The sequence below is a fragment of the Coturnix japonica genome, chromosome 5 (assembly GCF_054131305.1).
Source record: "Coturnix japonica strain WE chromosome 5, WE-NBRP24, whole genome shotgun sequence".
Taxonomy (NCBI): domain Eukaryota; kingdom Metazoa; phylum Chordata; class Aves; order Galliformes; family Phasianidae; genus Coturnix; species Coturnix japonica.
Genome location: NC_140667.1, coordinates 27087636 through 27101739, shown reverse-complemented (window position 1 = coordinate 27101739; position 14104 = coordinate 27087636). Strand labels below are relative to the sequence as shown.

At 41.9% G+C, this 14104-nt stretch overlaps 1 protein-coding gene across 2 annotated transcripts in view; it reads right to left on the bottom strand.

Annotated features, from left to right (window-relative positions):
* Positions 1 to 14104, bottom strand: part of LOC107314905 (deubiquitinase DESI2-like) — a 46227-nt gene that overhangs the window by 19367 nt on the left and 12756 nt on the right. The gene's annotated exons all lie outside the window — the stretch shown is intronic.

The window sequence follows — 14104 nt, the reverse complement described above, 5'->3', positions numbered from 1 at the left end:
CAGTAATCTAAGAGACTGGTGCGATAGCTTAGATTCTGGGAGCTGCTCTGAGTCAGTTGTTATGCTAACCACTTCATTCATTGGTTTCCAGAAAGAAGAGACCCATCCATATCCCACTTTCAACCTTCAATCAGTTTCACACTATAACATCAAAGTTTCTATCATTAGCTTTCTCTTTACCTTCCCTATTCCAGACCATTATTTTCCATGGCATCAACGGATTCTTTCCAGCATCCCTGTACCAAGCAGCCCAACCTAACTAGCTCCCCTGAGGCTGGAGACAAGACTGTCCATAGGATACAAGGCAGCTGGCTCACTGCAGAAAAGAGCCTTGGCTTGTCAGATCCCAGTGCAGGACACCCAGGGCTCTAGCTGCTACTGGTATGCTCCATGAAAGGAGTCTGATCAATAAGGAGCATTTCTTCTTTCCTCTGCCTTTATTAGATACCATGTAGCCCTTTCCTGGTGTTGTACTGCTTGGCCCTGCCATTTACTTACTTAGGGAACTTCGGAAAACATACAGCAGAGCGTGAACAGTCATAAATGTACTGGTCATTCATATATCAAACACCAGAAAAATTCATCTGTGCCGTTTAAGCTCAAGCCAAAAGCCAGTATTAAACAGAACATCTGATTGATGCAGGAGACCTGCCAGAGAGCAATAAAATGGTACCTTGGCACTATTTTCTGACACGTATTGATCCAGATCTTAAAGATGAGAGCACAAACAACAAAGCTACAGGGGAAGCTAGAGAACATCATTTCAGGAAATCCATGAGTGAAATCTGAGCCCTATAAGGCCAGATACAAATGCTCAGCAACTTCAAAAGAGTTTCAGTTTCCCCCAGTGCATTTTTCTAAACGAAAATCTAGAATCTTGGGCCTGCAGAGGTGGAAGGAAAGAGCCTAAAACAGCTCACAGAATATTCTCTGAATAATGGTCGCAGTAGTGAAGGAAGCGTTATCTCAACTATAGACATGAGGGACAGCAGGCTTCCTATAGATCTTTGTCAAGGCACTTCAGTCATATTACAGCAGTATTCACTTATGTCCCAAAGCCCCAGGCATGCACACAGCTCTGCCAATATGTCCAAGTCCTTGTGCTGTTCACTCATTCTGGCCTAGAGCTCTAGTAATAAAAAAAAAACCAAACTAAAAAGTCACTATTCATGTGAAATGACAATTATCCAGCATGGCTGCTGTAAGATTTCTTTGGCAATTGGATGAGACCCAAGCTCATTTCAGTGTGACCTGTGTCTCTTTTACACTCACTTCTCCAGAGGGTCAAGGTTTTTATATTAACCAAATCTAAAATGCTATTTCCCTAATACACTGTGAATACAGATTAAGCATAAAAGGATTTAAATGCATGCAGGCGGAACAGCAACAGAAAAAGAAGCTTAACAGGATATTGAGAAGAAGAGTGATGACAGAGACCTGTCTTTGGTACTTTATACCTGGGAAAAGCTGTCTGGATAGCTGCTCACCCTGCAGCACTCACAGAATAAGACTCTTCTCAGTCGGAAGATCACTTTCTATGCCAGGCTCTCTTTGCTGCTGGCAAAAGGGATCATCAGACTGCAAGTCTCCTGCTGCATCAGCTATCAGGTCACTCTAAATCCTATTAGCCAAAAGTGTCTATTTCAGTCAGGTATGCTAACTTCACTTAAATTCCAGAGAGTGTTAAAGAAACACAATACTGCAGTAAGCAATTCTCTTACAAACCAAACCCACAGATCAGTCCCCAGTTGTGATAGTTAATAGCTGGTGAGTCATAGGGAGCAGTCACTGACATCTTTGTGCACAACCACAGTGGTAGAACTGATCAAAGCCTGGGGAACTCCACAGTTTCCTATAGGAAAGTACCAAGTGCAGAGAAGGCTGCAGCCTCTGTGCAGCCAGCGAGCTTGATGTGGCACTTAGATGGAGGGTCATACAAGAGAAGACTCCACTTCAGATTTGGACATGAAGACTTTTTAGAAGAACTATCTGGAGGTACCTCAGGAGCAGAGTCATACTTCAGAAAGAAAAATGGAAGGCACCTCTTTGTGCAGCTGGCCACTCCACTGCATTTTGAATAAAGCGGGCTTTAACTTCCTAGACTGGCCCTTCTCAGCTTCTGTTGTGGGCAGTTTCACACTCTTCTTGGTAATATATCTCAGCAAACAGGAAATCTTCCAGACAATTACAGCCTAAATTTACAGTTTATGATGCTAAATGTATTCCCTCCTATAACCTCATAAATGCTAAGCTAAGAGAAGAGACAAAGCAACACAACATGTCAGAGTGGCCACTTGCCAGCACAGCATCACCTGTACTCTGGGAAGGCAAGGCAGGCTAAACACCTACAGAACTGTGAGAGCCAACTGTCATAAACAGCTCTTCTATTTTTCAGCCAGGCTCTGCACAAGATTCTTTTCCTCCCAAGCTAGTTTAAATACATTCCTTTGCTGTCTCTTCAGGAGGAATTTCTTTAAAGGTTGCTGTGGTTTTTCAGACATCATGATACATTTTTGAATTGCCTGATGCATAAACCAATGCTAAAATCTTAGCAATCATAAAACATAAAGGGTTTATTTCTGTGGCTTCTGAACTCTGCGTGTGGATTAAAAACTGATGTTGCTACTGAGGGAGAGTTGGAAATCTACTTACACTTCAGTGCTGTGACGTAATGTGATTTTACTGGAAGAACAGCAGGACAGAACATCATTAATCATGCTGCAGAAAGGAAACAATGTGCATTTCAGCTGTTAACTTCTGGGTATATCCTGAACATTGTACGCTTTAAATTATGAAAAAAAATTAGCTGTGAGAATGAGATAACTTCAGTGTTTCCACTTACCACTTCATCCTACAAAAGGGCAGGCATAGTCCTGGCTCAGCATACTAACATCACTTGGAGTCTCTCACAATCGTTGACTTTCTCCATTGCCACTCCACTTTCCACCCTATTGCACTGATGGCAAGTGTTGTCCTGAGCAGAACTTCTTTCCTGCAGCCATACCAGTGAGAAAGCTCACCCCTGTGTAACCTTTCCCTCCAGCTGTACACAACTGTAACCTGCTGCTCAAATGATGGCTGATCTGGCAAGACCTGCATCTGATCTGGCAAGATCTTCTGAGAACGTCCCTGTACAATCAGTCTCAAGAATATGAAGATAGAAGGAAAAAAATGCATCCATTTGCACGGTGGTACTGAAGTGTTTTCACTCCTAGGTTAGCCTTAATACTCTGTCCCCCCCTCACAGTATACCACTGAGTGCTAGTAAAGTCAATGCTTCAAGTGATCCAGTCCATATGGTTGGAATTGGGTCTGTTCTCAGTTTTAGGGCAGCCATATTTTTGAACATATTTTCTGATAAAGTTCCTATGGACAGTAAATCCTCTGCTTCAGAGATGTGCCTTGTTTGCTGTCAGCGTACAAAGCAAGTTCACAGCATAAAGGGAATTAAACTCTCTTGAAAAATCAGACATGATGTACGTAAGTTGTACAAAGTATTTGTTCACATGCAGTAGAATTATTCTCATGTTGCAGGACTGAATTAGTGCAGTATGACTCATACATATTAGTCATTTACAACTTGGACAAAAGAAAATGAGGTTAAATGGGGGAAAAAGGCAAGAAATATAACTGGAGAACGAACCTGCGTGTGCTATGAACTCAGCGAAGTGCCAGTACCTTTTCCTCAGATGCACTCACAATGACAAATAGAGAAGTTTTCAGAAAGCTCAGAAAAAACAGAAAGTCAGTCACAGAGTGACTTAAGAGAGTTAATACAAAAGAGCTAATAGCCTGGCAAGGCAGTGACTACAGATGAGAAATTTGCAAACATTTGACATGAATTATGCAAGAAGACTTTTGAAGAATGGTACAAAAGAATTCAAGTAGGAGTAGCACACTCAGTTTAAAATGAAGTGAGACTTAAGCTAACAATTCTGGAGTTTTCTGGCAGTAAGAACACACAAGAAAAGATTTATATGACTGAAAGCTACATCAAGGAAGTGCTAGTGTGCCTGTGCATGACAAGTGTTGAATGGCCTGAAACATTTTCCTCTGGTAGTATCTACCAACCTATCTGGCCAATCTAGAGCCAGCAGCATGGCCTCAGGGCTCTATGCTTCCTCTTTCCATGCAGCATCTTTCCTCAAGAGCTGGCGCATCCAAGAGGCTGCCCAATTTTGTAGCTCTTCACCAGCCCTGTTCAGAAGCTAGTCCTTTCTTGACAGGCAGTAAGTAGTACAGAAGGAAAAGTGACATTCAGTGCCTCCTTTGAAAATGTGATCTCCAGTCTATGTACTGAGCTTGCTTAGACCCAAATATCTGCCTCTGTTGGGAAAACCAGCCTGTACGTAACATGCACCCTGAGCTCTCCATAGAGCAGCTAATTGTCAAATGTGCAGCTTGGCTCTGTAGGGTTGAAATGCACAGTGCATCTCTCTGCTCTGGCAGATTTGTAGCAGGAATTTGAACTTCAGCCTGTCACATCCAAGATGAACACCCTAATCACCAGCTATAGCTTCTCCACCACTGTGATTTACGTGCACATAAACAGGTCCATCGGGAGAGAAAGAGATCCATGCCACCATATAAACAGGCAGTAAAGGATTTTCTGCCAGAGGCCCTCACCCTACTCAGGTACCTGAATTTCTCTCCTTTAGTGGCAAAATATTCATACAACACCAATTCTCCTGCTCAGTCCTGTTCTCCCTGAGGGTCCTTCTGCCTACCCAGAACATACATACTTGTGTTGGCACACCAACTGCCCATATCTGACCAAGTAGGGCAGATTTTCTTGCATCTTTTTTTCTTATACACTCTCCATCCATTAGTAATTCAAGAATGAACTGCTGCTCAGCAGGATCTGATTCACAGGTACAGCCATCAGCGCCTCTTGGAGAGAAAGATAATACCTAATAAAAAATCTGCATGCGGTTAATATTGGGCAGAAATCCATTGCTGGGTGACTGGGGAAGTGGCCCTTCTACCCAAAGAGCGCTTCTTTCAGTTATTCCATGACATTTACCTAGACAGCCAAATCATCCAAACATACTCAATCCTCATTTCACATCAACAGCCTTGCTTATTTACAAGACTACCATCATTTTTGCATTACAGCGTACTCCATTAGTATTTTCACCAAGGATAATGGTCTCCTAGATACTTAAAGCAGTGACATCCACTCTCTTTACACTAAGAAACTAGTTAAAGCAACTTCTGACTTCTGCTAAGTTCTTAAATGGATAACTACTAGGAGAAGGTTGAGGTAACAAAGTCCTTGTAAATTACAGCTGTCACAAAGGGACAAGAAGTCTCTTCATAATGTCACCAAGGAGCCAGGAACACTACAGGCAGTGAAACAAGCAGACCTTTTGTTCCATTCTTCTAATAAAAAATACAACCGCATACTACTTTCTATCTGTTTTGCAGAGACTCAAGGGAGACAGTGGACAACTTCAAAGGAATCTGCTGGCAGGCTAAGATCTGTTAGACAAATGCTGACTTCTTCAGCAGTAAGGGATTAAAAAGAAAAGGTACATCAACTTCAAAGAAAATTATTGCCCAAAAGAAATCAGGAAAATTATCTTTGCTTCAAATAGGAGAATAAAGTGCATTCATACGTCCATAGACAAACCACTAAAGAACTGCAAGGACAGTCCCATAGTTAGGATGTCAAAAAAGGACATATGAGATTCATATTCTGCTGTAAGTCTGTGGACATGGACTTCACCTTGGAGCTCCTAATGGCAATACCTCACAGCCAGGAGTTATACCTACTAGTAGTGAATATGGATTCCTATGGGCAGTAAACTAACCATTAAAAACAAACAAACAAAACAAAGAACAATGCATCCTCTAGATCTCCTCTCCACACAAGTGCTGTGTAAGGCCCAAAATCACGTTCAGTGTTTGCATGCCATACAGGCCTGTAAATTCTCACTCTGACCATCTCACTCACTTGCCAGGATCAGTGTCCCATGAGTCAGCAGCAGCAGTGTCAGAAGAAGGGTGGGGTGTGGGCTGTTTGCACCAAGGAAGTCATACTCCCTGCTGGCTTTGGTGGAACACTTTCAAAATATCTCACTATGCCCATGATAGAAATTGGCTGGGTGCCACTAACATTAATTTGCTGTTGCAAAAATCAATATTTATCTCTAAGCTTCTAAGAAGGGAATCTGTTCTCCAGCATGGACGGGGGAAACCCTTTCACTGTGTGAGCTGAGATTTTTCCTGGAGAGGTTCCAGGGGCCATGCCTAGCTGGCAGTGTTTCTAACCAGCTTAGCTTAGGAAAACACAGAAAAACACAACCTTCCTCAGCAAGTGCCTTGTCCTTTTTTCCTATGCTGCTTTGTGCTGTCTTGGATAAACTCTTCAAATACAGTGCCAGTTTCAAACTGTGCCTCATCTCTCTGCATTGTCTTTTCCTACAAGAGAAAGGATATGGGTACATATGTGCCATAATCATAAAGCCTCTGTCTGCATCACAATTACTGAAGAAGTGCATTGCAGTAATGCTTCCATATTCAAATTTAAGGGATAAAGCGGAAGCCAAGGAACTTAGCAATTGCAGTGATGAAATGTTGCTGTGCTATGGGAATTCAAATACACCTTCTCCAAAAGGCCAGTTCCTGCTGCTTTGAAGAAGACTATAAAAGAGCAGAGCAAAGAACGTTTCCTCATGAAGATCATTGTCTAAAAAAAATGGGTTGCCACATAACCTAGTCTAATGTCAACTGTTTTTTGCAGTACTTATTTACTATAAAGCACAAATCTGAATGCAAAACAGCAAGAAGTGCAGATAGAAACTCCTTTATAACCCATGACCAAATGGCTTTCACAATGGGTAATTTTAGCACTATTTGGAATGACTGAAAACAACACTAGCCACTAATACTGTAGGATGTCTGAGTAATCATTTCTAATTGGTGATACTCAGCTACTGGATGCTGACAAACAGCTCTGAGGATACTTTATCCCCCATATGAAGATGCAAGAGAATGATTAATACATGCAGCATGCCACAATGGTTGGGAAAAAATTATAAAGCTGTGGGAGTTTCTTAATGACTCTGATACAATATGCTGTACTCTGGTTTGCTGGAGGGCTACAGGGGATTTATTTTTCAAGGATTCCCACTGTCTTTATTTAATAAGCAGCACTGGATATGTGGCTTTAATACCATTTAACGGCAATCCATTATCAAAGGATGGGAATGACAGATAGCGCCAGAGCTCAGCAATAAAAAGTCAGCATTTATTACTATGAAGACATTGTTTTGGGTGAAAATCATGTAGTTTCAGGTTGAAATGTGGGCATGTGCATAGCCTCTGTGATTGTTTCTCATGAGAGTCACACACCCCCACGCACAGGGATAGTCACAACCATGCCACATGTGCAGCTTCTTTGGGAAACATTAAACCTGCCCGCTCTCCTCCCTCCAAACACCACAGCATTTATGAGACCAGTGTTGAAATATCACTCAAGCTGCTTTAAGTAAATTCCATCTGCTGGGTATGGTAAAAATTTTAGACTTGTGCTGAAACACAACTTTTATGCTAGTCCACTGTGCATATGCCTAGAAAATGACCTGAAATGACCATGCAATTCAGCAAGCTGCCTATCATGAACACGCAACTTATAGTACCCGTATGTCTGAAACCCAAATGGTGAGGTCAAGGATTGAAGGGGAAAGGCAGGATATGGATACAGTTCAAGAAGATCAAGGAGAATAGTTTGCCTTATGTAATAAGTTTCACCAGGAATATCTCTACTCACTCCACCAGTTTTATTTCTCTATCAAAGTCCATTAGATACTGCAACTGTATTTTGGCTTCTATTTATTTTAGTTAAAAGGGAAATGATTGTACATCTGTACCACGGCAGGCAAATGGTACCATCTGCCAGATTATTCAGAGGCCTGCCAAAAAATTTTCTTGCATGCAGAATAGGCAGCTAATCTGAACTGCGGCCAGGCTAATACAGGAGAATGAGGTAAACGCTGTAAATGCCTCATCTAGCTCACAACATCCTCTAATATCAAAGACGTCTGCTCTCAGATTAAACTCTCCCTATGATTTAGTTCTTTTGAGAACTGTCTAGATGCTCAGATACCTATCACAGAAAAACTCAGGCCTTACAGCTGACAAGGAGCCACAGCCCCCAAAAGCAAACTTAACTCATTTCTAGGCATGAAGCAGGACACTCCCATTTTTATTAGGACTGAAAATAAAAACCCATGCAATTAATAATAGCTCACTAGACTCAATAGTCAAGCTCTGTGAGTACTCAAAAATGCTGCCCTGACAAGAGACCTGAAAAATTACCACTCTTTCTAAAGCAATCCACTGGATCTATGCAACATTCTGATAGTAAGGCAGAAGAATACAAGCAGAACTCCACACAGCTGGACCCCATCAAGATATGGACATAACTCTTATAAGAGCTGAATGGGATTGTGCTGCAGATGTGGATCTCATTCCTTTCACTAAATCTGTAAGTTAAGGTAATTGTCTTGCAGACCAAGAGAAAAATAAAGATATTTACTCCTATATGATAGGGAAGTATCTGGACACTGCAGGAATGAAAGTCATTGAAGTGATGAATGGGTAGATTTGAGATCATTCAGTTCCCACTCCACATATCTGCCTTCTCCTGAGTTAGATGAATGCATGTAAGAGGTAAACAGATTCATCAAACAAATAAGATCAGCAGCCCAGATGCTGTATTTCACCTTATGATAAACTTCCTTTTGCACTATGAAATGTAAGCTTGGTATCATTTATATAAATGAATTTTATATTACTTTTACTGTGCTTTCCCTTAACAATTCAAAATATTCTGCAGCCTCTCTGCCAATGAAAAGGACCCAAACAATTTAAAAAAAAAAAATCAATCCACATAAAACTTCAGAGAGGGAACAAACGTGACTGACTGGACACTGCAACCAAAGGAATGTTTGAATCTGTGCAAGTTTTCTTGTTCAACGTGGTTAGAGATGCCAACTCAAGCTAATAAACCAATCCCTGTCTGCATGCATCTTATCAAATCTCACTGAAAAGTAACTTGTGATCTCTTTGGAGCAAGAACTCTCTTGTCCCAATTGCTAGAGTGTCTTCATGAAATAAAGTGGAAATCCAGTTCATAGCTTCCTTCAGCAAGGAAAATAGAAACAAAGCATTTTTCTCAACTTTCTCCCAGCTTACTTTATCCTCAAAGGTCTATCTGTACACTGTGACCATGAGAACAAGTAAACAGCTTGGTTTTCTATCCTTCAGCAGCAGCAGTAGCTTCCAGGTAACCAAGCATGAAAACAGTGCTAGATGTATAGATACAGGCCACCAATGCATCTTTCTCTCCTTGCATAAGAAATAAGTATTGTGAAGTCAGCTGCATTTCTATTTCATACAGTCTTGTAGCCATGGTTGTTTCCTCACTCCAACACTAATGCCAGTGGGGTTTGAGCAGTTGTGTTTATAGGTATCTTCTCGTCTTTCCTTTCCATCTCAGTGTTAGCAAGGCACAGACTCTTCATTTGTCAGATAAGATGGTCAAAGATAAAGGATAAGCGCAAGACTGGTTTGATGCTGAATTGTTGTTGGTGTCAATTCTAAAGATGAAATACTGCCTTGGAGAAAAAGAATACCAACTACATTCAACAGAAAGGTGAGAAGGAAAACAACATGCTTCACATCATAAGCAGGCATTGGGAAGATGTCTGAAGTAAACAGGAATCAGTACTGAGTTTTAAAGTTTTAGTTCAGTATTGATCTTTAATGCCACTGCTTATGGGAGCCTCCACACAAGATCTTTGGAGCATAGCGGAGCATAGAATCATTCACCATCGTAACACCCAAGTTTTAGTTCGAATCCAGTCACATAAAAAATGTAGAGAGCATGAACCCATACATTATGGGTGGGAAAGCTTCTAAATATACAGAGCTCTTTTACTGATCCAAATTGCCTCATCCAAATTGTCTCAGAACATGGGCTTTCAACAGCAAATACAGATGCTGTCACTTACAGCTTTTAGATAGACCTGAAGAAGGTAAGGATAGCTTCTCCAGTAACATTTTAGCTATTCCATACATCCTTCCTTCCACACATCAGAAAAGTCTGTAGGGCCAAGCAATAGCAAAGCTGTAAAACAGGGAACTTAAAACTGACCTGCCTATTGCAAAGAAACTAAATAATCTTTGCATCTGAGCTTTCTTGTTTCTACTAAAATAAAACCGGTGAGATCCTCATGCCCGAACCTCCCACTTTTATTTTTGCAGAAAGAGTAGGAAGAGTGAGGAAAATCAGAAGAGGCTCTGTTTAAAGCTGACACAGATGAGTATATGATATGAACAGACAGAACTGGCCCTGAAGAATTCCAGGGACAAAACGATACATGTGCAAAAGTTTCAGAGGAATCACAGAGACAGAAGAGTAAAACAAGGACATTAGTGATTATTGTGGGCACCCTCTCTAGTGTAAAGCATCTTTGGAATCAAACATTAGAAGAAAGCAACTGCAATACCAATCTCTAAATTGAGGACTACGTGAGAAACAGTGAACAACATATGAACTGGAACATATGAACAACAGTGAACTGGACATCTAGTCAAGATGAACTAACAGGAGCTGTAATAAAGGATGTAATAATGTAATGTTTGAGTAAGTGTCAACATAATTTCTGTAATAGGAGATCCCATGAAATGGGATGACCTTCTTCAGGAAATGTCTTTAAGGACACAGCTAGTCGTGAGACAAAGGGATAGGACAGGGTTCTGCAGGTGGCGTGAGAAATGTAAATAGAAATTGACAAGTTACTGTCAGCTGCAAGATCCATCAAAAGAAGCCAGTGGCAGTCATTTCAGGGCAGGGTAGCTGGGGGAGCTCTTCACAATAGGGAGCAGACCTGCCAACTTCCTAGCAAAGGAAGGTTTCTGCATCTGCCCAAGAGAACAGGAAAAAAGAAAGGAAGAAAGAACCACGGGTCACAAGCTCTGAATTAGCCAGAAATGATACACACTTGCCCTACTCTGTCTCTAGCAGGAGACCTATTTCAAACTCCTATCTGAAAGACAGACTCAGGAAAGCCTTATGAACTGCTGGAAGAGAGTCCGTCTCACTCTTTGATAGCCAGGATACAGTTTAAGCAGTGGTTTTGAGATTACACGGTAATTGCCCAATTAGCTCTTGCATGCAAAAGGGATTCTCTTGCATTTATCCATATCCAGCAAGGCAGAAATCCAAAGCTTTCTGCCCACTGTGGATTTGCTCTTCCATTTCATTAGGATTAATTTCTCCACCACCCACACAATTCTCTGAATCTCTTCCTCCCCTCCCTGCCCCAGCACCACCTGTCAAAGTTATAAAGATGATTGGTGCTTCTTAAAAGCAGCACAGAGCATCTTTATCCACCTATTTACTGACAGATGCTCCCCTCCTTTGCTAGACTAGTTCTTCCCAAAAGCCTACAGTCTGTCAAGCCATCCACAGAGCATAGATGTGCATGCAGTATTTAAACACACCCTCCCCAGTAACCCCAATGTGTAATGCAACTGTGTCCCAATCCCCCAAATCTTAGGTTGCTTTCTGTTTCGACAAGTCTCAGATGAAACACAAAACCACTTTCAAATCTAGTACCCGCCAAACTAAGAGATAATCTGTATAAACTGGCCAGCATATTGACTTCAGGCTGGCCCAAAGCAATCTTTTTTGCTTCTAAAGCAGAAGATGAGTTTGGGTAGATTAACATACACGCAAATCCTGTTGCCCAGCCATCAGGCAAAACTAGGTCTGTCTGTTTCTCCTCATCTCTTTCTATTTCAGTCCAAGGCTTATACAGGGTCATGGGAAACAAGCAAGGCATTAATTCTTCTAGCTCTAGCTCATCTATCCCTGTAAATTAAGCGACATCTTTTCAGAAAAGCCTCTTGAATTATATTACCAGAGCTGTTCTGTAAGTTAATTGGTCTGGAAAGAACCATCTTTGATCCTGTTGGTGTCACAGTACATGAAATCCTAGGAGTTTTCTTTAAATTGGAATCATGATAGCAATACAGAGCCTGCAGTTTCATTTTAAGAAAAATGAGCTCTGGAAGAGTGCTTCTGACCCACTATCCCCTCCACTGTTGGAAACTATCTGAAATCCATCAAAGGAAAGCACGGGTAAACTGGAAAGCTTCAATAAATGCCTAGCGTGGAGACATCTGTCACAATCCTTAAAAAGAAATCGGAGTACTTTCAGCAGGCACAGCTGGACAAAAGGAAGAACAGTCTCACAAATATAACCTTGAATCAAATCCCAAGAGACAGCACAGTGACAAGACACCTAGGCATTAGACAAACCATTCTCTTTGCATGCTAGCTGTTCAGCTGTGGGATGAGGATAACAGCTATTTCTTCTCCAGGGAAGCACTGGGAAGTACAGTAGAGAAGACAGAAAGGATCATATGCCAGGGTTGAAAAGACCAAGCAGATCTCCTGGGCACCCTCCTTTTACAGCACCTGCAGCAACAGCACAACACAGAGATACTCAAAATTGCTTTAAACTGGAAGGTATCAGCAGCAACCCCCAGAGCACAGAACTGCTCACACGGAACTAACGTATCCTAGCATGACAGGGTACATGGCCCTCTGCTCTGCGTTATTTTCTTACTCACTGCACATCTGCAATACCAGTGTGTTGCAGCATGCACATCTGCAATTTGCACACCATCATTTCAGATTGTCTGGCTTTTCCTAGCATAATTAAATGAATAGCAAATCAAATGACATCTTCCCCTCCTCCTTACTTTGCTCTCCCATTCCTTCTGTATGTGCTAAAGCAAAAATGCTCCCTCTGATTCAGATTTCAGCTGTCACAAAGCCAGCAGTGTTCTCCTAGGAAGCCTGGGCGCTAATGACAGATACAGCAGCTGCCTCTATACGCTTCATCTGCCCTATGCAATCAAAGGCCAGTAAAGCAAAGGCCAGGAGCAGGTGCATAGGCTGATCAATTAAAAAACATCCCCAGGCAGGAGACAAGGACAGGGGAGATCACCCCATGCACGTGAAAGCCAGGGGCAGCCAGTGAGGCGCTAGGAGCTGGGCTCTACCAAGAAGCCCACTCACCTGGGCATGGGTCAGGCAGGTCCCCAGCCCACGTCCCAGAAGCCCTGCTGCTGGCTGCCCTTTCTTCAACTCAAGCCAAACAATAACATCACAGATTCCAAGCAGCAGTTCAGGTTTAACTCCTCTGGCATCCCACAGTCATCTCCTTCAGCCTCAACAAAAGCACTCTTTCCCTTCCAACAGGTGAGGCAAACCAAGGCAAAGAGATTCAAGCACCCTGCTGTGAGCGCAACTGAGGGGGGAACTAGGACTATACTTTTCTCTCAAAATCCAGCGCTTTAGTCAAAATGAAGGTTTGGCTGTTCTCGGCTTCAGTCCAAGGACATGCTTTGTTGGCAGCATTACACAATCTATTTAGAGCTTTTGATTCCCACATGTTCAAAGCACTTGTACTTTTCACAAAAACATAGTGGTGTCATTGAACATCATGTTATGTTTGAACTGAACAGAGGAAAAAAAAACATCTCTCCTCTTCTATTATTACACACAAATTCGAGTTAGTCTGCTATCATGATATCTTAGGAGAGAATGAAATATGAGCAAACTCAACCCTGACTATGCTAATCAGTGACAATCCATCATCGATTCACTGAGGAAAAAAAAAGCATCCAGTGAGATTCACCATCACTTCTCTCACTCTACACAAAGGAACCCTGGGACAGAGAGAAGGATGGAAGAGAATTGGAGACCCTAGAAAAGCTGAGCATTAATTGTACCACAGTGGAAGAAAAAAGTACAGTAAGTCACATGCATGATCCTGTTTTAATGAGATTACCATTACTTCTGGGTGTTTTTGCCCATCCTCAAGAACTTAAGCTCTTTGAGAGAACAACAGTATCACAAAAATGAGCAGCAGGGGCACTGAAACCTTACAGACTTGACTGATGAAACAGTTCTCCATGCTTCATGAGCAGTTCAGATGCTTGACATAAGGGATATGGTGATGATTAATAATTAACTGTCTGGAGACACAGAGCTCAAGGACAGATGCCTTCCATCTGCAAG